A 22,792-nucleotide genomic window follows, 5' to 3' on the forward strand; every position below is an offset into this window, starting at 1 on the left:
AACAAAAAGGTAACCTTTGAGTAGGTAATAAAAGAAGACTAATGATGACTTCCTGTATATCTCAACCAGTGTATTTGAATACCAGTAACGTTTGCCTACCAATGCTTAGTAGATCCATTCATGGCTGAAACATGAATGGGGAGTTATTGTTCTACTCTCCTGTTTCCCACTTTGAAGTGGTCACATTTAATATTTACAGCCCTTGATTCACCCTGCAATTGGGGATGTGGAGTCAACACGCCATAGCAAACACTGATGTGAAAGAGTGCCAACGGAAATAACCCCATCCCTCCCCTCCTCTCCTCTCCTCCCTCACCCCCAGCTGATAAGATTAGGCCACTTTGTGCTGGTATCAACCCGGCTCTTAATTGATCAACTCCTGTCTTGTGCTTTGGAGGACCTAATTATGATATTTCTTATTGTGTTTATTTATGAAGAATGTTTCATTTTAAGTACATGCGTTGAGTTTTGCTTGTTAGTCTCTACACATGTTATTTGAACATGTCATAGAAACAGCTACATGCGGCCCCACATGAAGTTTTAAAATGGTTGAATTGTCAACTTTTCATTCTTAGTTTCTCAAAAACAGTAACCTCATAAATTCCCTTCACGCATGTCCCAGCTCATCATGCATAAACAATTTGAATTGAGTGAAAATCAGGTTTCATTTTGAGTAATTTCATACAGAATAAATCATTTAGTAAAATTCCCCACCTACCTAGCCATAGCCCCAAACGTGTTCATTGGTAGGAGTATAGCTTTATTACCTTTATTTATTTCCATGTTAGGTTTATTTTCAAATCGAAATGAGAGTTTGTAGAACTGAAGATTTTAAATCAGGCCATGTGAACAGAAGATGATAAGGGTTTTGCTCTAAAATTAGAAGTGAAAGCACAAGGTGTGACCTGACAGTAATGTGGACATGTAAGTATTTACAGTAATTATACAGCTCCTCTGGTTTTACTATTTATAGGTATGTGTTTGAGTTAAATAAACATTTTTTTATTGTACTCTATAAACTACTGACAACATTTCTCTTGTTGAATTCTACAGACACTGGAATGGCTGCCATACATGTAGAGATTGAGATTCAAGAAAAATGTGGAGTGGTCTCTTATTTTTTTCTGGAGCTGTAAGTCAAATGAAGAATACAGAAACGAAAGATAGACAGTTCACATTGGATGCTCTAGTACTAAGTGTGAGGTAGTATTTTTCCCCTGATACGGTTGATTATGATGGTCAAAGTTCTCAAGCTTCTATGTATGGTATAATCTTAGTTTTCTCACTGCTTTTTCTCCTGTTTTGAATTTGACAATTTGGCTTATTGTGACATAAGCTTTATTGATCAAATGCAATCATGAACTTAGCACTGGGATCACATTTTGAACACAATAGCTCAAAAAGCTGAACTTACTCATTGTTGTTATTAAATAATGTAAAACACATTTTTAAGCCATATAAAGAATAATTCCAGAGATGTAAGTCACTCCATCCCGCGCCTGTGGTGTGAGTGTGACTGATAGCAGAGCAGCTGTTTCCTGGGGGCTGCACCGCTGTCTCTGCTGTGAGTGCCACCGCTGGCAGTGCTGCACTTGTCCCTGTCCGGCTGCCTTTCTGTTCTGCACAAACGCTCATAGAGGGCGCTAGTAAGGCTTAGTGTGGCTGCTGGAAGACACAGAGGAAAGCACTAGCTGCCGCTGCTGAGAGCTACAGAGGAGAGCAGCACATACAGTAGGTTTACACATGCACTCAGCTTACAGTTCATAAGGTATATACTGTGTCGGAAGGAGTACTCACATCCTTTACTTAAGTAAAAGTACAAATACTATGGACCTTAAAAACTCCATTACAAGTAAAAGTCATGATTTCCAAATTTTACTTCAGTCAAATTACAAAATTAGTAGCATCGAAATGTATTTAAAAATACTCACGGTGCAAAGTGGCCCATTTCATTATAATATAAAGTATGGAAGAAATATCTGCTAAATGTATTTCAATATCAAAAGTAAAAGTACTCATTAAGCAGATCTTTTCACAGTATACACTTATTATGGTTATTAAGTAATGCATTATTTTACATATAAGAGCATTTTACTTTTATAGCTGGTCTATGTAGAACAAATGTGGATACTACTACAGTATTGCATTATACCCTATCAGCATATCATGTTTTTTCATGGGTAACAAGGGTCAAATAAGTGTATTAGAACACATGATGTTTGCCTCTGAAATATAGTCGATTAGAAGTATAAAGTAGCATTAAATAGGAATACTCAAGTAAAGTACAAACATGTCAAAAAAGTACTTAAATGTACTTAGTTACTTTAAACCACTGGTTATAACTCACTAACAATAATAGTATATTATGCAACAGCACCTCAAACCAAAGCCTCTAACAATCAAAAGTTAAACATTGAGAAGAACCATTTTATTATATTCAAACCTTAGGGAAGTTAGAATGTATTGCAATTAATAAGTGTTTAATAGGACTTCATTGACTTAAATGAGGTAAACCTAGTTATCAAATGAAGTAAGGTGAGAAGCAGAGATGTCTTAATAGAAATCAACTGTCTTGAAATCTTAATTTCTAGTCTCTTACTCTAATTACATTCTTTCACTGTTTTAGTAGAAACAGCATCTTAAGACCACTCTGGAAATTATTTTTTATTTATTTAAAGATAAATTATTTACAACATTAACCATAATCCAAACTGTGCTTATCGGGAGGTTAGTGAAGAGTGGCGTCCCCCTTACTCTAGCCAGAACAATCCAATAGTCCTTTAGCAAGCCGCTTATACTCATGATGCAGCAGAAAGCAGTGTGACTCAAACCAAGAGTTCTCAGCTTTTCCAAATCTGCAGGCCGCTCGCCACACCTCCATGTTCACGTTTCATTTCACATCCTTGTTTTGCAAAGAGAAACATTCTTTGTGCTGCCCGTTTGAACGCTGTCAATGTTGTCAGCTAAGCCCACATATTTACAGTTAAGCGGCACAGCATATTCACGTATAGTTTCTGGCCCACCCTTTTGATTATGAGTCACAGCAAGTCAAACTGTGACTAAACAGAAAGCAATGAAATGGAAGAAAACAAATCTCAACCTTATCAGTGTTAAGGGTGTTAACTTGTGCATATTTCACTTCACTTGCAACAGTATTATCTTTTTCTCAGGAAATCAACATTACATTTGTGTGTATTTAGAAAGCGTGAGTGACCTACCTGTTCTTGATTAGTGGAAATGCTTCTGGATCAGGGTTCAACAAAGGTAGAGTTAGTCTTCTGAAGTAGTGGCTTCTGTTAATAAGTGATACCGCCTTCCCCTTTCATGTACAGTAAATTGCCCATTAACAGTGGCGACACTGATTCCAAAGAATTTTTCCATCATTCCAAACATGGCAATTATCTACCAATCACATGGGAATCACTCCCTCTCTTTTCATGTGGACTTCTTTTGCCCGACGAGAGTTAAAGTTTAGTCAGATCCCTCTGGGAGAGATGGAGAGTTATTCTCAAGGAGTTCAATCACAGGACCTTTTTCAAGTGGCTAAATGAAGAAAAAATCAGGCAAATACCTCAATCCAAAATAGAAAATGCCGGTGGAATGTTTGGAGGCACGGGGAGGTGACGTTGGAATTAGCTGTAATCAGTGAAACAACTACAAGAATGCTGCTGCTGAAAGCCAGACAGTTCAATAGCACAAATGGAAAACTTGCAATGATTCCGCACTACCTTAGTTTGACAGTCGATCAATCATTAAAGCTACGGTATGCAACTTTCTCACGTTAAAATAACAATAAAGGAAGATGTCATACCTCAGCAGTCTGTGACCTTGTGTGACATTACGGCTTTGCATTGGCTTTGCATTGGCTTTCTACACAGACTACTGTGGGCGGGGCCAATGTTGATCAGGTGCCATAGCAACAACAGTAGCAGAAAGCATGAGAATGAGAAAAAAGGCATTCGCACAAGTAGATCAGCTTTTATATGCTTTAAACATTTTTTTAATTGTACCTTTTTTTTCTGATGGTTTATGTTGAATATGCAAACATTTTGTTTCTTGGTTTTGATTGACAATTCATTAATACTAATGAGGCTATCCCAGTAACTAGCCAGTTATTAGAACAATGTCTGTATCAAGTTAAAAAAGGGTTCTGTGGCCCCAAGTTATTTGATGCATTTCATTTGATTTGTGCTTGGAGATGTAAAACAGCAATGAAGTGCCTACGTGAGTTCGGTCAGAAATAAAAACTCAAACTGAGCTTTTTTATGAAATAAATTAAGAACATTGTTGGAGGATCAAAATAATTACAGAGGAAAACAGTGCCTTTTTTAAGACTTATAGTTCCATGCTGTTGTTATTTTGTTTGTTTGTTTGTTTGTTAGGTTGTACTGATAAGTTGTATTTAGCTTGAACCAGCAGTCACTGCAGCATCAGCTGATTGAGGCCATTTTGGTCTGTCTCTGTGAACTTCCCCTTTTTAAGTTGCTTTTTGCCCAAACTTCCCTTCACGATCATGATTGAGTGGAATTTGAAAGTAGAACTGAACAAACCTCTGGTCCATTCATCATTGTGACACTCGCAGTCTGACTCACTCGATGCACTGGATTTCTACTGAAAATAACCCTATATGGGTGGATGGCTCTTTTGAATATTCTGCGTGCCCCATGGCTGAGTTATTCAAAATTAAGGTTCTGTTATAAAATAAACATTTGTCAAAGTTGATATTGTCTAAAATCTATGACTGTCAATTGTAATAATTAAAATAACTTTTCTGTATGAATGAAAAAAATATTAAAAATAGTCATATTTATTATGTATGCATGACTACCTTCATGTGTGTTCATCCATATCTCCCTGCCCTTTATATCCGTGAGCTTATTCTGTGTATTAAACACTGAGCTTGTTCCCAAAAGGGACCACACTCCCAGGTGTCTCAGACACCATAGTGCCCTCTCACTCTTATTTGCGTACACAGATGTTTAAGCTTCCACCTTCTGTATACATACTGCAGTTTGGTAAAATCCCCTAATCCTCACTGTTACCTTACAACCTGAGTGTTTTCTTTTTTCTTTTTTTTTTACAGAAGTGAACATTTGACTATGTTCTTGCACATGCTGCAGTTTTAACGTTATTTAGTCTATCTAGCATACATGTCTCTGTGTGTATGTGTGTGTTGTGTGTGGATGTTATGAATGAGCTACAGCTGCACGGCCCACCGGTCAGTATGGGCAGTTGATGAATGAAGTGGAAATTATTAAAACAAACTGCTGGGTGATGCAGCGTCATGTATGCGCCTGGCCTCCATATCTCTCCGTCGATGTCGTCCTCACACATCTGGCTTTACAAAGACGCACACCCTGTTGATGCAACGGACACAAATATTTAAAACACCATAAGGTCATCAAGTTTGAGCGTTCACTTAGAAGGAACTCCCACAAGATTATGAAATGATACTAATTTTAAATGAAACAAGCTTTGCATAAGACCACAACAGTGGAGGGGAGTGGTGATGGCGACAGATGGACAGAAATAGGGAGGTGACAGAGAGAGAGAGAGCGAGATGGGGCTGGGGATGGATGGACTGACGGAGTGAGAGAGGAAGAAGAAGAAGGGCAGCGATAAGGACAAAGACATCAGTCACGTTTAGGGGGTTTTCCCTCCTCCCCTCAGCGAGTGGACCTTGATCCAAGCCACACAGACTCTACTGTGTCATGGTGTGTGTGGCCCTGTGTCTGTGTGGGCCTGCAAGTAGTGACTGGACAAATCATGACTCAGCAGAAATACAACCATATAGAGTAGAATGGAGCCCAACTTCATTGTTGAAGCAGGTTTTCTCTGGATTCACATTAGCCCTTATTCAGAAAATAAGAGATGTGGGGCTTTACAAATAAGTTTTCTTCCTTTAAAGTTTCACCTTATATGAGACCTGTAGGGAAAATTTCATTTAAATACACAAACGCTTTTACAGAACATCGAAAGTGAGCATACGTAACGTTTGTTGAACTGTTAGTGCAGTTACGACACATGTTTATATATGCAAAACATTAGGCCTCTCCTCAGCTAAATTCTGAGTCAACTCTGTAATGGTTCGTTTTACCATTATATCTGTAAAACTGCTTCTCTACAAAGAACCATGCTGAATTAAACACCTTGTTTATCAGAATTTCGCTTATAGATTACCTGGAAAATCAATCAACATGAAAGAAGCATTATAAATGTCGACTGAGAGTAAAAAAAAAAAACCCTCAGTTGGCTAATTGACTAAAAGAGGGCAACCCTATAACATATAGTTCAAAAATGTCAACAAACTCAGTCAGCAGTTACACACCAAGTATTCTTTTCTAGCATTACCTACCGGAAGCTACTGGTCATACCAGACCAAGTAAGGTCGTAGCAACTAACCACCTAGGCAGTGGTGGGTAGTAAAAAAGTACATTTACTCAAGTATATTACTTAAGTAGGTACTTGTATTTTTAGCTGCTAGTTACATTTTCGGTTTGGATTATTAGCAAATACAAAATCTCAAGTAAGTCAATTATTAAACAAACTTTGACATGAATAGTTTAAGATATACAGCAGCAGTATATAACGTTATTCAAATTAGCTCTAAATGTACCTGCTTTGATAAAAACACAATAATAATCATAATAGTAACCAAGTAACTCAATATACACTGCCCGGCCAAAAAAAAGGTCACACACTCTAATATTTGTTGGACCGCCTTTAGCTTTGATTACAGCACGCATTCGCTGTGGGATCGTTTCCACAAGCTTCTGCAATGTCACAACATTTATTTCTGACTCGCATTAATTTTTCGCCAAGATCTTGTATTGATGACGGGAGATTGGGACCACTGCGCAAAGTCTTCTCCAGCACATCACAAATATTCTCAATCGGGTTCAGGTCTGGACTCTGTGGTGGCCAATCCATGTGTGAAAATGATGTCTCATGCTCCCTGAACCACTCTTTCACAATTTGAGCCCGATGGATCCTGGCATTGTCACGTTTGAAAATGCCTGTGCCATCAGGGAAGAAAAAATCCATTGATGGAATAACCTGGTCATTCAGTATATTCAGGTAGTCAGCTGACCTCATTGCTGAACCTAGACCAGACCAACTGCAGCAAGCCCAGATCATAGCACTGCCCCCCACAGGCTTGTGAACTTTTTTTTGGCTGGGCAGTGTATTTTCGATTGGAAATGGGCATTTACCCATAAGGAGTACACTTACTTTTGGTACTTTAGGTCTTTTTAGATGCTAATTCTTTTTGTACTTTTCCTTAAGTAAGATTTTGAATAAAGGACTTTCACTTTTAACAAAATATTACATTAATTGTTGCTACTTTTACTTAAATTACAAATCTGACTGAGGCACTACTGCCCCAGAGTGTATAGATTTGATGCATTTTATAGCCTATAAATATAACTTCATATTCCAAATAAAGAACTTGCTAAGATATTTTCTCAAAAGTGACACTCTGTAGTTTTTAAACTTCTTTTACTGGTTTTGCACTGGATGTGTAATCACAAAGGATTGAGTAACACACTTCCTTGTTTGGTTTCGATGGCAAAACTTGTGCTTGTTGATAATGAATCACTTCCTGAGAAATGTAACTTTTAATCCCCCAACATCAGCAATATAAGATGTTTTGGGGGACACAGCTGATTCACTCCCACAAATAGAGCCTCAATTCACCTGTTAAGTACTGTTGCTGATAAGGCAAGTGGTCAAATGTTGTGTAAGTATACACAGTAAAGATGGCTTAAAACAAATTATCACATCCACGCATGTCATTTAACAATGTTCTCCTAACACCCACATTCAAACAAGTATTGTATGTGTGTCATTCACATGCATGTGTGTGCTTTCCTGCAAACCTGTGTGTGTGTGTCAAACACTTGCACTTGCAGTTCCTGTTTAGGGAGGTCCTCTGGTTCTGGCAAACAGTGTCTGGTCTTATCTCTTGTGTTTTATGTTCCTAGCGAGCCGGGGGCACAAGCAGCCCTTTGTGGCCAAGAGGTGGCTGGTCTCGCTCCAGAGCGACCCATGCAGCTGTTCACCACTGTTGGACATATCCATGTGTGTGCGTGCCTGTGTGTCTCAGATACATGTGTGTATGTGGGCCTGTTTGCATGTATCTCAGGACTGTGTTTGTATGCGATTATACGTGTGTGTGAATGTATAACGTGTGAGTGTATAAGGTTATTCATGGACAGTATGTGTTTCTGCATATGTGTACATCTTTAAAAATAAAGCCATGCTAGGCTATGGTGCTTTTTTTTTATTCACCTCTCACAATCTACTGTTACAATGTTCAGCCTTTTAATATAAGTAGGCCTGTATATCCCAAATATATCATCATCCCGTCGGTCTTCCTCTCCTCCACCTGATCGCCGGTGTCACCTCCGATCCCTTCAGTGGAGGGTCACTGCTCGGTAACACAAAGTGTATTGTGTGTGTGTGACCCATTAAGAAGTCCTAAAAGGAGCCATCGGCGAAGCCAGCACAAAGCCACGTGCTGTGCTGGCAGTTGAGTGTGGAGAGGGCAAGAATGTGGCCCCCAGACTCAGCTTCTGGTTATTCAGTGGGAGAGAGAAACAGAGGGAAGGAACATGGGGCATGCTTTGGGCATTAATGATACTTTGAGTCTCAATTATAACCTCTTATCGCAATTTTTTTAGTTTCTAAGCATTCTTCAGGTGTCAATTACAGCTCTACCTTTATTTATGTAACATTTCAGCAGATATTTAATGTAAAAGCTTTCCAGTCAAGTGATCCCATTGATGTTATGATCTTCTTAAAGTGGCAATAGAATCGTTTGTCTTGCTTTAATTTCTGTTAAATAAATGTTGATTGCACAATATTGCTTCCCTACAAACATTCTTTTAACTATGCGGTTCTCTCCAGGAAAATTAAGACTGGATTTACAGCTCAAAGATGTAGAAAACAAAAAGTAACCATTACCAATTATCATACTCACATTTGCATATTGGTGACATCAATGCATAACTCCTATAGGTTGTGTCCGTTAAAGCCTGGCAAGGGAGAGACCCACCTGAACCAAAAGAGAACTCTGATACTCGCGACATCATTTGGAAATGAAAAACAATATGATTATGCTTCTGCTTTGATGGTCCAAATAAGTCACACGTGTCTGAAGTTGTTGGTTATCTTTTGACACTTTAAATGTGCAGTATAGTTCAGGTAGATGGTGTGATATGGTCCACCAGACATGATAAACATTGAATTGCCTCCTGTGTAGACTTACTGTAACATACAGGGTGTGGAGTGTGGATTGTAGTCCACAGTTGAGGTGGTAGTTGAGGTGGTTGAGCTTAACTCTGACATTGGGTGGCTTTGATCTCATCCCAACTCTTGTCAATGGTATCACTGCCACAATTCAACCATGACATCTTTCCTAAACCCTCAACTGCTCTCAGCTGATCAAAATGACCATCTCAAATAATCTTTAGATATAGGCAGTTTTGTATGAGCTGCTGGTAAAACTGACAAGCTATCATTCTAGCTTTACATTTGTTTTTATGAAAGTGAGAAGTCTACTATTGCATTAGTAACACATAAGCTAAGTGATGAAAATGTAACAGCCATGATAGTGCAGCTCCAAGTCAATGCCTTGTTTCTGTATCCACTGTTTGGATTGGTGGTGCTTCCTATTTGGATAGTCAGTTGGATAGAATACATTAAGTGAACGCTCAATTCAGGCCAGCTCCATGCCTACATGTAAAAGCTAGCAGTATAAGATGTTCTAGTTTTTTTTCAGGTAATCTTCTTTAGCTTGGCGTCCTCCTCTGTTTTGTTTACTACCGTTAGCACCCGTTGCCAAAATCATGACAGCCAGGGGCGGGCTGGAGAAGCAGGCTTAACAAATAAATAAATAAATAAAGGGTTTCAGTTGAAACCGTGGAAGACGATACAGTGGAAGAAATACATATTTGATCCCCTGCCAATTTAGTCAGTTTACCCACTTACAAAGAAATGAACAGTCTGTCATTTTTATGGTAGGTTTATTTTCAAGTGAGAGACAGAACATCAAAAACAAAATCCAGAAATGTACATTAAAAAAAAGATATAAATTAATGTGCATTTAATTTGGGGAAATGAGTATTTGATCCCCTTGCAAAACATGCCTTAGTTCTTGGTGGAGAAAGCCTTGTTGGACAGCACAGAGGTCAGATGTTTCTTGAAGTTAGTCACCATGTTAGCTCACATCTCAGGAGGGATTTTGGTCCTCTCCTCTCTGCAAATTCTCTCAAAGTCCTTAAGGTTTGGAGGTTGATGTTTGGCAACTGGAAGCTTCAGCTCCCTCCACAGATTTTCTATGGGATGGAGGTCCGGAGACTGGCTAGACCCCTCCATCACCTTAATGGGCTTCTTCTGTAACCACTCCTTAGTTGCCTTGGCCGTATGTTTTGGGTCATTGTCGTGCTGGATGACCTATCCATGTCCCATTTTCTGTGACCTGGCTGAGGTTATCAGCCAATATTTTATGATACACGGCTCCCTCCATCCTCCCCTCAATGCGGTGAATCGTCCTGTCCCCTTAGCAGAGAAACCCCCCCAAAGCATAATGTTTCCACCTCCATGCTTGATGCTGGGGATGTGGTATTTCGGGTCATAGGCAGCATTTCTCTTCCTCCAAACACGACATGTTGCGTTCGTGCCAAAGATCTTGATTTTGCTCTCATCTGACCACATCACCAAGCCAGAGGTTCATTGGCAGACTTCAGACGGCCTGTACATGTGCCTTCTTGAGCAGGGGCGCCGCAGATTTTTCATCCATTACGGCGCAGTGTTAATAATAATTTTCTTGGTGACTGTGGTCCAAGCTGCCTTCAGATCATTAACAAGTCCTGTGTAGTTCTTGGCTGAGCCCTCACCTTTTTCATGATCATTGATGCCCCAAGAGGCCAGATCTTAGATCGTGGAGTCCCAGATTGAGGGCGATTGATGGTCATTTTGTGCTTCTTCCATTCTCTAATAATCAAACCAGTTGTCTCTTTCTCACCAAGCTGCTTGTTGGTGGTCTTGTCTTCTATTCCAGTCTTTGTGCTGGTCTACAATTTTGTCCCTGATGTCCTTAGACATTAGTTCCACCATGATCACAAGACATGTCTCTGGTCTTGCCATTGGGTAGATGTTGTAATCTGATTTATTGACTGTGGACAGGTGTCTTTTATCCAGGTAACAAGTTGACATCAGGAGTACTTTCTTAAAGTGAGAGTACTTATATAACCGGTCCATGTGAGCCACTTCTTCTTGTTGGTTGCAAGGGGATCAAATACTTATTTCCCCCAATTAAATGCAAATAAATTTCTATTTATTTTTTTATGTACATTTCTGGATTTTCTTTTTATATCCTGTCTCTCACTGTCAAAATAAACCTACTATAAAATTGACATACTGTTCATTTCTTTGTAAGTGGGTAAACTAACTAAATCGGCAGGGGATCAAATATGTATTTCTATGAGTAGCTGAAGACAAGTGAGAGTATCCCAAACATAAATAAAAGTTGTAGAACATAGGAAAAACATCTCGAGCAACAGGAAATGCTTGCAGTGTCAACTCTTTGATTCTTCGAGTTGCCCTCATCTGCGGGTATCTTCCCTAGCCTCAGGGAGAGACTGAACTATAGCCAACAAGATACATTTGTTGAACTTAGAGAAAAAAAATACCTTTGAGATTCTTTGACTAGTAAAAACATGTTGCTTCCACCGCGGTCGCCACCATCCATCTTGTTCCCTACCATTTGAAATGCATCATCTGAGTCGACCTCTCACCTCCACAGCGGTGTCACTTCCTCTCTCCAGCAGCGTCCTGCTCCAGGAGGAGGGGGAAGACGGGTCACAGGGTTGAGCTGTCAGCACAGGTTTCACGTCAAGTGGGACATGTGAAGGATCGGGGTGGGACACACAGAGACTGCAGGACACTGTGTGGGGTCCCAGCAGATCTGATTTATTACTTTTATCGCTGTGAACCCAGTGTTCTTTCACTCCATCAATTCTTCAATACCTCTTAACTGTCTCCCTGGGCTTTCCCACTATCAGCCGTTATGTGAGAGGGTCAGCGCTCTGTACCAGCCCTCTACGTACAGCTCACCTGCCATTTACCTTGGAATGCAGAGATCATAAGCACAACTATTTGAGTCAAACCACTATCAGTATAATCAGTATATTGTTGGTCAGTTTTGAAGAAGACATATTATGCTCATTTGCTGGCTCATATTTGTATTTTGTGCCTCCACTTGGACATGTTTTTCATGCTTTAATGTTCAAGAAGGTCTTTATTTTTCTCATTCTGCCTGTGCTGCAGCCCCTCTGTTTACCCTCTGTCTGAAACCAGCTGCTGATTGGTTAGTTGGCCGGTTCTATTGTGAATGGTCAACCCTTTAGAGATGTCCCGCTCCTTAGCCTATCACATACAATGTGTTGGAGTGCAAGCCAATAGAAATGCAAGTTTTACATAGTGATATCATCATGTTTCTTGAGTAAACAAAGGAGTCCAATGGCGTTTCATGCAGCTGAACATTTGTCGGAACTTTGTGATTATGGCCTTTGCGAGCGTTTACATGCACAGACACTATACAACACACTACAGGATATGGAAAACCCCAAAAAGCATAATACGGCCTCTTTAAGTTTAAATTGTCTTTTTGTTATTGTATTTAATTATCCAATTGGCAAAGTACAGCAAAATGATTGACAAAGTCAATAAAACATATTTTGTATATTGATTTAGTTAATTTTACCACTGCACCTAACAGCAAAATCGTCTGTACTCTATCCCTATAACGTCCCACCTTTATTCCATTACTCCTTATGCATCATTAGTAGTAGTGAAAGTACTGGTAGCAGTACTATTTGTAGCATTTGTAGTTCATAAAGCCATTCATGTCACCTGTGCAGCGGCATAAAAAGCAACTTAAAAACATGTTAATATTTAGACGACTACCAAGGCTTTAAGAAGCAATGTAGTATGCAGTGTTTTTAACAAGGTTTACTTCATGGCTGGATTTGGGTGGGTATGTGTACTTTGGTAAAGATATAACTTGTTTTGTCTTTTTATCAGCTCCACAGAGGCTTAATAGAAGCTCTCAATATGAAGTGAAAAAGAAAGCAGGACTTTCCTGCTTAAACAGGACAGGAATTCATGTCTTTGTCCTATTAAATGCCTGCAGCTCTTTCCCTTCGTCACCTTTCTCTTCCTGCTTATCTATTATTTAGTTTCTCTTTTTTTATATGTGATGATCTGAAACACCTCTGTCAACATTGTGTTGTGTGATTGTGTGTTTTTTATGCATTTATAAGTGTGACCTTTTGAAGGAACATCTGCCTGGTCATGCTGCTGAGGGACAAACAGTGAGGGGAAATTCTTAACTGGCCTCAAATAAACAGTTTGACAAAAAGAATTGGGGAGGACACTGAAATCTGCCAATCAACTGATTCTCCCTTCACTTAACCTGTTGAAAAGATAGGTGAACCTCCTTGAACAAACGCTGGGGAGACCAAAGAGTTGACTGAAAGTTACTCGCAGTCTTTACTTGGGTGGCGACAGGATGGGCTGTTTGCTCAGGCTTTGGATTGACTCACAAATCAAAGTGTGTGTCAGAAAGGAGAGATTAGGGAGCCAGAATGAATCTGGGATTCTACCTGCACCCTTGTCTCTTTGTCGTAACCCACCTGGATGAATTGTTATAACATTGTGTTACACACACAAACAGACGCACACACAAACTAGCTAATACCCTGATAAAATGCAGCTGTCTATCTTCTTCTTCTGAACTGAAGATGGGCTGTTTGAAGCACTAATGAGTGTGGCATTGTGGGAGATTCCCCTTTCACTGAAGCATTTTCTTGCTCTCAGTGTGGCCCGTCCCAGCAGCTGCTGTCATCTCAGGACACGACACAGGCTTTTAAGCTGGTAATACACTGTTAGCGCACTCATGCATGGAGCTAGGGGCAGAGACGAATAAGGAAAATACGCAAAAGCAGTGACAGAGTTCCAAAGAAAAAGAGGAAGTTGGAGCTCTTTGGTACATTCATCAACTGTAAGAAATATTATCCGATGCCATCAAACTGGTTTGGATAGAGTTACACGACAACAGTTAATTCAGGTTTCCTGTGAATTGAATATCCTGTTGTGTTTGTTTTACCTGTATTTATCAGGAAGCTGGTAACTGATGTGCTGTGCCAGGAGCTCAGATTTCAAAGACCAGACTGGATAATGGGAGACGTTTAAAAAGGCACCTCAGACAATGTAGGATCTTAAGTCCTGGATGTCTTGCTCATCATTCATCTGATCCCATTTCCTGACTTCTGAAGATTGAGGGATTCAACTCAAACCTTGTTGCTTTTCACCTGCTTTGTATCCCCACTGTATTCATTTGGTTTTAAAAAAAAAAAGGAAAATATGTGTTTTGACAACTTCGCATTTCACTGCCTTTTTATGCCACAGCTTCCCCGCCTCCCGTGCTCCATCACTGCCTCACTCAACTCCCAATCTTTATGATCCTCCCTGGGTGAATTGAAGCTTGTCTTCCATTAAAAAGAAGCTCCGCAGGAACGCTAGAGAGAAAGGTGGGGTCTTACCTTTCGGAAGTGAAGCTAGCTCTCTGACCCGCCGTGCTGAAAGGCCCTCAGGCTTCACTGCACTGCTCTCATAAGTTGATCTCTATGAGGAAAGCAGGAGATTACACCTGATAGGAAGGAGATTTAGCATTAAGTCAATTCACTCCTTTGTTAAATAATCTGCTCTCCTCATCCAAATCATTGTGATGAGTGATAAGGCCTCAAGTGTGTATGAAAGTAGGGGAAGAAATAGAAGTTATGTATTAACTCAGCTCTGTTCTCATGTTACATGAAACCACTGCTATGAGATCTGGTTTCATTTAACAGGACACACTTTTGCAAAGGCTAGCGACATCACTAAGTTACACTTGGGCTTCTATTGGCTAACGCTCCAACACATTGTGCGGGACATCTCTAAGCAGTTGACCAATCCCAAAAAAGCCGGCCAACTAACCAATCAGAGCAGACTGGGCTCTGGTTTCAGACAGAGGGCGCAACAGTATTCAACATGTTTAAACTAAAGAGCTAAAGACACATCTTTTTAGATATGATTTTTATAAGCAACACCACCCTTTTTGAATGGTCTTTTAGTCTTTAATATTTACCAAATGTGATATGTTTTATTAATTTTATAGGTCTTAAAGGGTTTTAACATATTATTTATTTAACAGTTTTAGTAGCAACATTTCCTTATAAGTTAGTCATTTAATCATTTTAAATGTTTAACCTTTATTATAATTATGAAGCTTTTATTTTTATTACATTTTGTATTTGTTGTTGTACATTTATGGATATAGATATTTTTTGTTTTATAGAGTTTTATATTTTTGCATTGATTCACTTAGTCTTATTTTACCGAGAGGAATCATTATTTATTTCATTGTATTTTATTTTTATTATCATACCTTTTACCTCAACCTTTTAACTTGTTGTAGTGTTATATTTTGTTGCTATGCTGCATGTATCTGAAAAGGTCTAAACATCTAAACTGAGGGGAATTTATTTTTGTTGGTTTTTAACTTGTGATGTGGCCATTTTGTCATTTTGAGCTGCACGTGATGTATGAAGTGTGCTACATTAATAACGCTTTATTAAAAGAGGTGTACAAATACTTAACCTGATGAGAGCAAATACTTTATTTTTATGGAACACTGCTGGAAATTTCACATCCACTTAAACTTTAAAAATAGTACAGTGAAAAAGTATCATATCTTAGAAACATCAAAGACTTAATTTTACAACAATCAAATTGTGTCAGGGCTTATTTGATTTGATTCTCAGGAATTTCTCATTTGTTATCATGGTATTAAAATGATGACAGCTTACTGTAGAAAGAACACTGTGCTTGTGTTGCTTCTCTGTGTGTTTCCTGCAAATGTCATTATCTAAAATCATTCATCCTTATCACTCTGACTGTCTTCATACTTGACTGCATATTGTGTCTTCTAGGAATGGCATCAGTAGGATTTGGTTCAGGAGGTGATGTCAGGTAAGACCTTTTTTTTTTTTCTCTCTTAGCTTACGTGAGCTACTGATTAATGTGAGCAACATCTCAACCATACGTCCTATTGCTGTGTTTGAACTTGCTGGATCTCAAGCCAAACTCGCCTGAATGATCATATTTTGAATGACTCACATTACATGTCAAATAGCCCTGGGCTGTGTGTAAGAAAATGTGTCTTGCCGGTCCTGAACCATGAGATACAGACAACACATGACAGAGGAAAGAATCAATTTGGTGTTAAGGAACACCTCGATAAGCTGGTATACGTTGTGTTTGTGAATACTCCTGCTATCCTCAGATGCCATCTATGTTAACAATAGATCATAGCGCTGCTGGGCTTGTAGTTTTGTTTTGATTGAAACCAGTCTCGCTTGCTTGTCTGTCTGTCGCATGAGCCTTAAAAAAGCTTTCTTCTGCCTGTTTATCTTCTTCTGTCATGGTTGTTTCATAAAAAGAGACTTTATGAGTGAGTGGAAATTGTGGCTCATTACTGAACTTACTTGAAAGTTAATGTAGCTGGGATTAGCTGGCCTGTGCTGATGTTGACACGTGTTTCACAACCGTATGTTTGAGTAGTTACTTGACTTATGTCATATTAGGGGTTCACCCAGTTCCTGAGTGGTGTTGTTCTCCTTGTTTTTTTCTCACACTTGCTGCAGGTGTATACATACCTGATAATAGGAAATAGAAGTAGCTTTCAGTAAGGTAAAGGTCAGCAGTGAGCTATTATTGACCTTGTTACTGTCATTTTCAGTATCACAATGATATGATACCAGTGCTGTGTCTTTTCTCTGCCATCGAAACCACGCAGGCAAGGATTCCTGTAAACGTTAGCTTTAGGTGCTTTCGCTGCCTCTAACATTTTGCACACAATGATTGAATGGGTTTTTAAATTGCTAATCAACTGTATTTTGTAGTGAGAACTTACAACACATTGTTCATCATATGAGAAGAGTGTAGAGATGTACAATAGTTTTGCCATACCATATACCATATACTGTATATATATTTTAAGTATTTCTAGTTATTTTTACCACCGCAAAGGACATAAGCAAGAAAACAAGAACACAAGGAAAGATAACATGATGGCAATTGAGAGTTGCAAAAAAATAGAATAAGTGCTTTTGTCTACAAAATAGTCAAGGAATAATAATGTGAATGTCTACAGCAAAAAAACAAAAAAAGACCAACCATATCATTGATTTAATTTTCAATATACACCCAATTTCTAGGCAAATGTCAGGTTTATCGCCACCCTCAGACTGAACCCTAATGACTTTGTTCGAAGAAATGTAGAGATCAATTGTTGTCCATTGTAAACAATCTGACATATTACTCAAGTTCTTATACTAAATAAATACTATGTGTTATAAGAATCACGATTCCTGGTGAAATACCTTAAATAAACTCTAAAGCTTTGACACAATTTAATCGATAAGGTAATATGGTATGATACAGTTAGATATGACACCTGGCTAACAGTTTTGACTGAAAAGGTGTGTGTGTGTGTGTGTAATGTTGTGACTGTAGATTTATTGTGTTGCGTGCGCTGACTAGAATTATAGATACGCAAAGTGTTTCTGGAGGACCATTTATAAATGTTTGTTTTACTGCTTGCCATCTGCAATCAGTGAAGGAGACTTTGTCACAAGTGCAAACCAGTCGTAAAAAAGATTACTTTAGGCACACAAATTACAAAAAGAATGGATCACTGAAGAAACAGAATTGATTGATTGAGTTTGAAGAGGTTTCTTTGAGACTGCAAAATATTAGGAAAAAAATACGTTGAAATGTGGGTGACATTAGAAATAAGCTCAATGGTACTAAAACAAAAAAGAGTTTTAGAAAAGAAAAAAAGGGAAGGAAGAAAAATATAATTTAAAATAATTATTGTTGTTGTCTTCTTTCTCCATGCTTTAGAGTTTTAACATGTTGTCTGTTCAATATTGGTTCCCATAGGGTTGAAAAGGGCAGGACACATTGGTATTGTAAGTCATTGTTAAAGTTGTGTAACCCTTTTATCACCCATGGTATTTTATAATTATTATCCATAGACTATATACATACGATATCACCCATAGGTTTCTGAAGAGCTAGGCAGAGAATGGACCCGCTTGTCATTAAAAGCAGCGATCCCCTTAATTAAACATAATTTCAAACCTTACAATTACAGAGTTCTTGTGAATGGGATAATTAGTTAAACAAAACTGGTTTTTATACCGGCAACACCTGTTGATATATTTTCTGTTGGACTTTTTAAGATGGGGGTCCATTGGGATTTAACAGCTTTTGGAGCCAGCCTCAAGTGGCCATCCGTGGAACTGCAGTCATTGCTTCATCCCATACCCTTCATTTTATATCACTAGCAGTTGCCACTTAGGGGTTGGGTTGATAAGTGATCATCAAAAGACAAGCTCACTGTTCATAAACTTGTACCCTAATTGGAAAAGTCGTGATTGTCGTCACTTCTTTCACACTATGCTTTACCATACACTTCCCTAACACTAATTGGCCGCAGTCTTCTGAAGGAAAGAAAATGCATACAGTGTAGTCCAGTGTGATAAAGCATTCCAGGGGCAAGTGGCTGCTCTCAGCGTGACTCGACACTTTTGACATGTGGTTGGCTGTGCAGCAGCAGAACACTTGTGTTCACAACGTTTGCCTGTTAGGATTAGCGCCATGCAGCTGCTCTGCTCCTCACAGCTTACCAAAAACCGGGACTATCAGGACAGAAGTGAACCTCACTGGAGCTCTTACATCAACTTCCACAAATCACACTCATTGGTAAACATTGTGTGGACTCTTTGTCATAGGCAGGTGTAACACAAGGTCTACATGTAAATTACATTAAATGCACAAGATATTTTGTGATTTAGAGTCACCATTATTGATTTGCGGCACATCATTTAACAATCATTTAAACTCATATGACTTTAAAACTCAATTATCTTAACAGAATTAGACCTTGTGTTAACTTCTTTAGTAATAACTTAACATAACTTTTTATTGGTCGCTGTTTAAAGCAGGTTACTGTAGGTGATCCATGAGACCTTGTCTTCTAGGTTAGGCCCTTGTTTTTCTTCATGTTCTAGAGCCAAACAGAGGAAACATCTGCTTATGCTGTTCTAACTGCTCCAGATCTACACACACACACACACACACACACACACACACACACACACACACACACACACACACACACACACACACACACACACACACACACACACACACACACACACACACACACACACACACACACACACACACACACACACACACACACACATACATGCAGAGGCAGGCCTAGTGGTTGGACCTGCCAGAGGAAGAGTGTTTCTACACAAAGCACACATGCATTGATACTGTTAGACTCACACCAACACACACAGGTGCTGCCTGTCTTCCTCTCATCCTCATCCTGTCACAACCACTGTGCAGTTTGTCCTCCTCCTCATCAGGACCTGCTCTGACAGCTGCTCTGGCATCCAGATCTATTAGTCCCATTCACCCAATCAAGTGAAAAATACAACAGGTGATATAATGTTGTAGCACTACATTACATAACATATTAGGAAGAATTTAGGAACTGCATGCTGTACAGTCTGGGGAGACAAATTCTACTGAAAGAGGCAATAAAAAAGCTCAGATCCAAGCTGAGGCCATTTCCATAAAAATGAAAAATATTGAGTGTGCCCTGTGACTCAGATAAGCTCCAACATTTAGTTGGCTTCTTCCTTGGATCATGCTTCAGCCTTTTACCACCATTTTTAAAGCAAGTCTTCCTAACTTAAATACAAGACAATATGGTTGTTGTTTCTTGCAAAATGACCTATATTGGCAAACAAAATTGTTCCTCACTGCCCAACAAAATATAATTGTGTTAGCATTTCTGAACTGCAGCGACAAGGTTAGGTTTGGGTCCATAACTATTGGGTTAATGGTACAGAATTGTATGGGTTTGGGATAGAAGGCTCTACCTAATTAGGTTTGTGAACAATTATTTAAACTAACCAACATCTTAATAGGAACGATTATGTGGAACAGGAATCTCTTGCTGTTTTACAGTGTTTTAACAACACCATTCGACGCCACTAGAAGCCCCTTTTTAGTAATCTTAGGTTGTTAACATTCGAAGAATTGACCACTGCTTTAATACTGTGACAGTTTCAACGAGTTGTGTTTAGATCGCTTACAAAGATAAAAAATGACCAGAGAGAACAGGAAACAGTCCTGGGAAGGGGGACACTGCAACAACGACTGTTTGTTGGTGCTGAGACACAAAAATAGCCCTTGTGTGGGCCTTTTCAAAATTGTAGAATAATAACCCTCGTCACCCAAAAGGGAAAAGGCAAGGTCTGTTCTTCCCAGAGATTATGGTGGGAAGAATCGATGACTTCCTCCGAGTTTCACCCTTAGGGAAAAGGGGACAACGTCTCCCTGGTATTAATAGTGTTCCTCTGATAGGCTGGCCAGTAAGCTGTCTGCTGATTTCACAGCCTTTGGTTTCGTTGTGAGAACCTCGTGTTATAGTATCAAAGACCTCTTATATAATATACGTATATCCCCTTGCCGTCATGTTTTTGTTAATCTCCCAACCCTTTGCTTTACATCACAACCTTTCTACTGTACAATAGGGGACATTTGAGTGTTCCATCAGTAGACACTTGACACTGAGTCTTAGATAGTTTTCTCTTCAGCTCCCTGTCGGGGTGATGCTGCCCGCTGCCCCAGAGCTGTATTAGTATTGGACTCTTGTGTCGTAAAATACCGGGAGCAAAGGTGATATGTGTCTCTCATTGACAGGGCTGTTATCCTGAATGGCAGGTTGTGAGTTTGCCTCAGGGCCAAAGGAGCCATTCACCCCGACACGCTGGTCACAATAGCAGCTGTAAATACAGCCGCTTAGCCTTTTGATTAGCTCATTGTTTCTGAAAGCACAGGATGTAACACTTAAGTGTATAGTTAAAAAAAAAAAAAGGCTTGTGCTGGGAGAAAGTAAAAAAAAAAAGAGACTTTTTTAAAGGCATGAGTGTGATTTGAAACAATGGTGGGGTTAAATTGAGAAGTGATATGTGCACATTGAATAGGTTTTTTTTGTTCTCAACTTCTCAAAGAGTTATTATTTTCAGCTGGTTTGATAGCCTCAATGCCCCAAATAGGTTCTCTGAAAGGAGAGCATGGGAAAAATAGCTGTCGTTGTGGAAACTGCTGGGAAAAGACTGAGTTCTCATTCGTAGCAGTGCATGGCATTGTGGGATGTGAGTGAGCTGAGAAACTGTTTTGATCCCTCTGAGAAGAAGTAGGAAGCGCAGCAATATGGACTCAAAAAGCAAACAGATTAAACCGGAGCAGTAGTGACCAGTTTCTGCTCCACTGTGTGAAGCGGTAGATGAGGGGTCGATGGCCAGTGATAGTGGCAGTGGTTGTAGGCAGGGTGGCCACTCTTGTTTCACAGTCGTCTGCTCCGGCAGATTTTAAATCCCCTGACGTTCGTATGAGCAGTGGCGGCCCGCATACCGACATACCAGGCTGATGGTTGCCTGCCCATTAGCGGGGCCCAAGTGGTGGAGCCCACCCAGGGCTGTGGACCCTCTCCTGCCCACCTTCTGCCTTCCTGCCCAGCCCTGGCTCTGGATCAGAGGCAGGCCGCACGTCGGGGGACAGGGCTAATCATGGTCGCAGCCATGCCATCTCTTTCATGCCCCAACCCAAGAGTACAATTTTGCCTAATGCTATTTCCTGCAGATAAGATGCAAACAAGCTGCTTTTAATTCTTCTTCCTCATCAGAGGTTTGGGAGGTGAGCAGTGGCAAAATATGTGATTCAGTCCTCAATTTGTTACATCATCAGCTGGTTCGGTTTCCCTACTGCAGCTACCATGCCTGCTGTCACAATGCATTCATTTGAAATATCAGAGAAGTCATTAATGAAGTGGAATCAGTGGGATGAAATAAAGATTGGCCAATTTATGTGCACAGAACCAGATCTAGTTATCCATATCGAACCATTTTGCCCTCCATCAGTCCCTAAGTGGCTTAATCAAGGCTTTGTTACGAGATTGTTTTACTCACCAAAGACTTTCCAAATTGTTTCCAGCTTTAAAGGAGATTGCTGGAGATATTCATGCTACTTGGAAAAGGTTCCTTTTTTTCAGAGCTCTGTGGTCACACATTGTCTTCTTCAAAGATGCAAAATGATGACCTTTGCATTTGAAAAAAAGCTTAATAAATCACATGTTGGTACATGTAGGCACTACCAGCAAGGCGAAAACTCAGCTTTCTTGGTGAATATTGCTTTAATTGACTGAATTAACCATCAACACTGATTAGATATTAACATGAAAGGAGAAAAGAGGTCAAAAAGCCACAGCAACAGATTTCTCCTCAATTTAAGGAGCAAAGTAAAGACTAATGACTGCAAAAAAAGACACTTGAGCTAACATAAGCCAACAAAAGAAATGACAACAAGAGGTATATAGAATCAGCAGAAAAATCTGAAGAAAAAACAAACATTAAGTAGACATCCATTAATAGAAACAATGAAAAATAATTTAAAAGAATATTCAAGCCTTTTGAATGTTATTTGGTGTTGTAAGGAAACAGAGCTGCTTTACCAGGAATTACAGTTCCCAAGGTGACATTTATAAACACTATAATCTGAGTTGCATTTGTAATCTAAGGATCTAATCTGATATGTTTTT

General features: G+C 39.4%; 1 long non-coding RNA gene across 3 annotated transcripts in view; it reads left to right on the forward strand.

Moving 5' to 3' along the window:
* Positions 1-22,792, forward strand: part of LOC134877642 (uncharacterized) — a 103,022-nt gene that overhangs the window by 76,455 nt on the left and 3,775 nt on the right. For 2 of the 3 annotated variants that reach the window (XR_010167596.1, XR_010167595.1), the window contains exon 3: positions 16,035-16,074. This is a non-coding gene — a long non-coding RNA (uncharacterized LOC134877642). Of the gene's footprint in view, positions 1-14,183; positions 16,011-16,034; positions 16,075-22,792 lie in introns of those variants that run through there. The other variant, XR_010167597.1, reaches the window with a different exon arrangement.

The sequence above is a fragment of the Eleginops maclovinus genome, chromosome 2, assembly GCF_036324505.1.
Source record: "Eleginops maclovinus isolate JMC-PN-2008 ecotype Puerto Natales chromosome 2, JC_Emac_rtc_rv5, whole genome shotgun sequence".
NCBI lineage: Eukaryota > Metazoa > Chordata > Actinopteri > Perciformes > Eleginopidae > Eleginops > Eleginops maclovinus.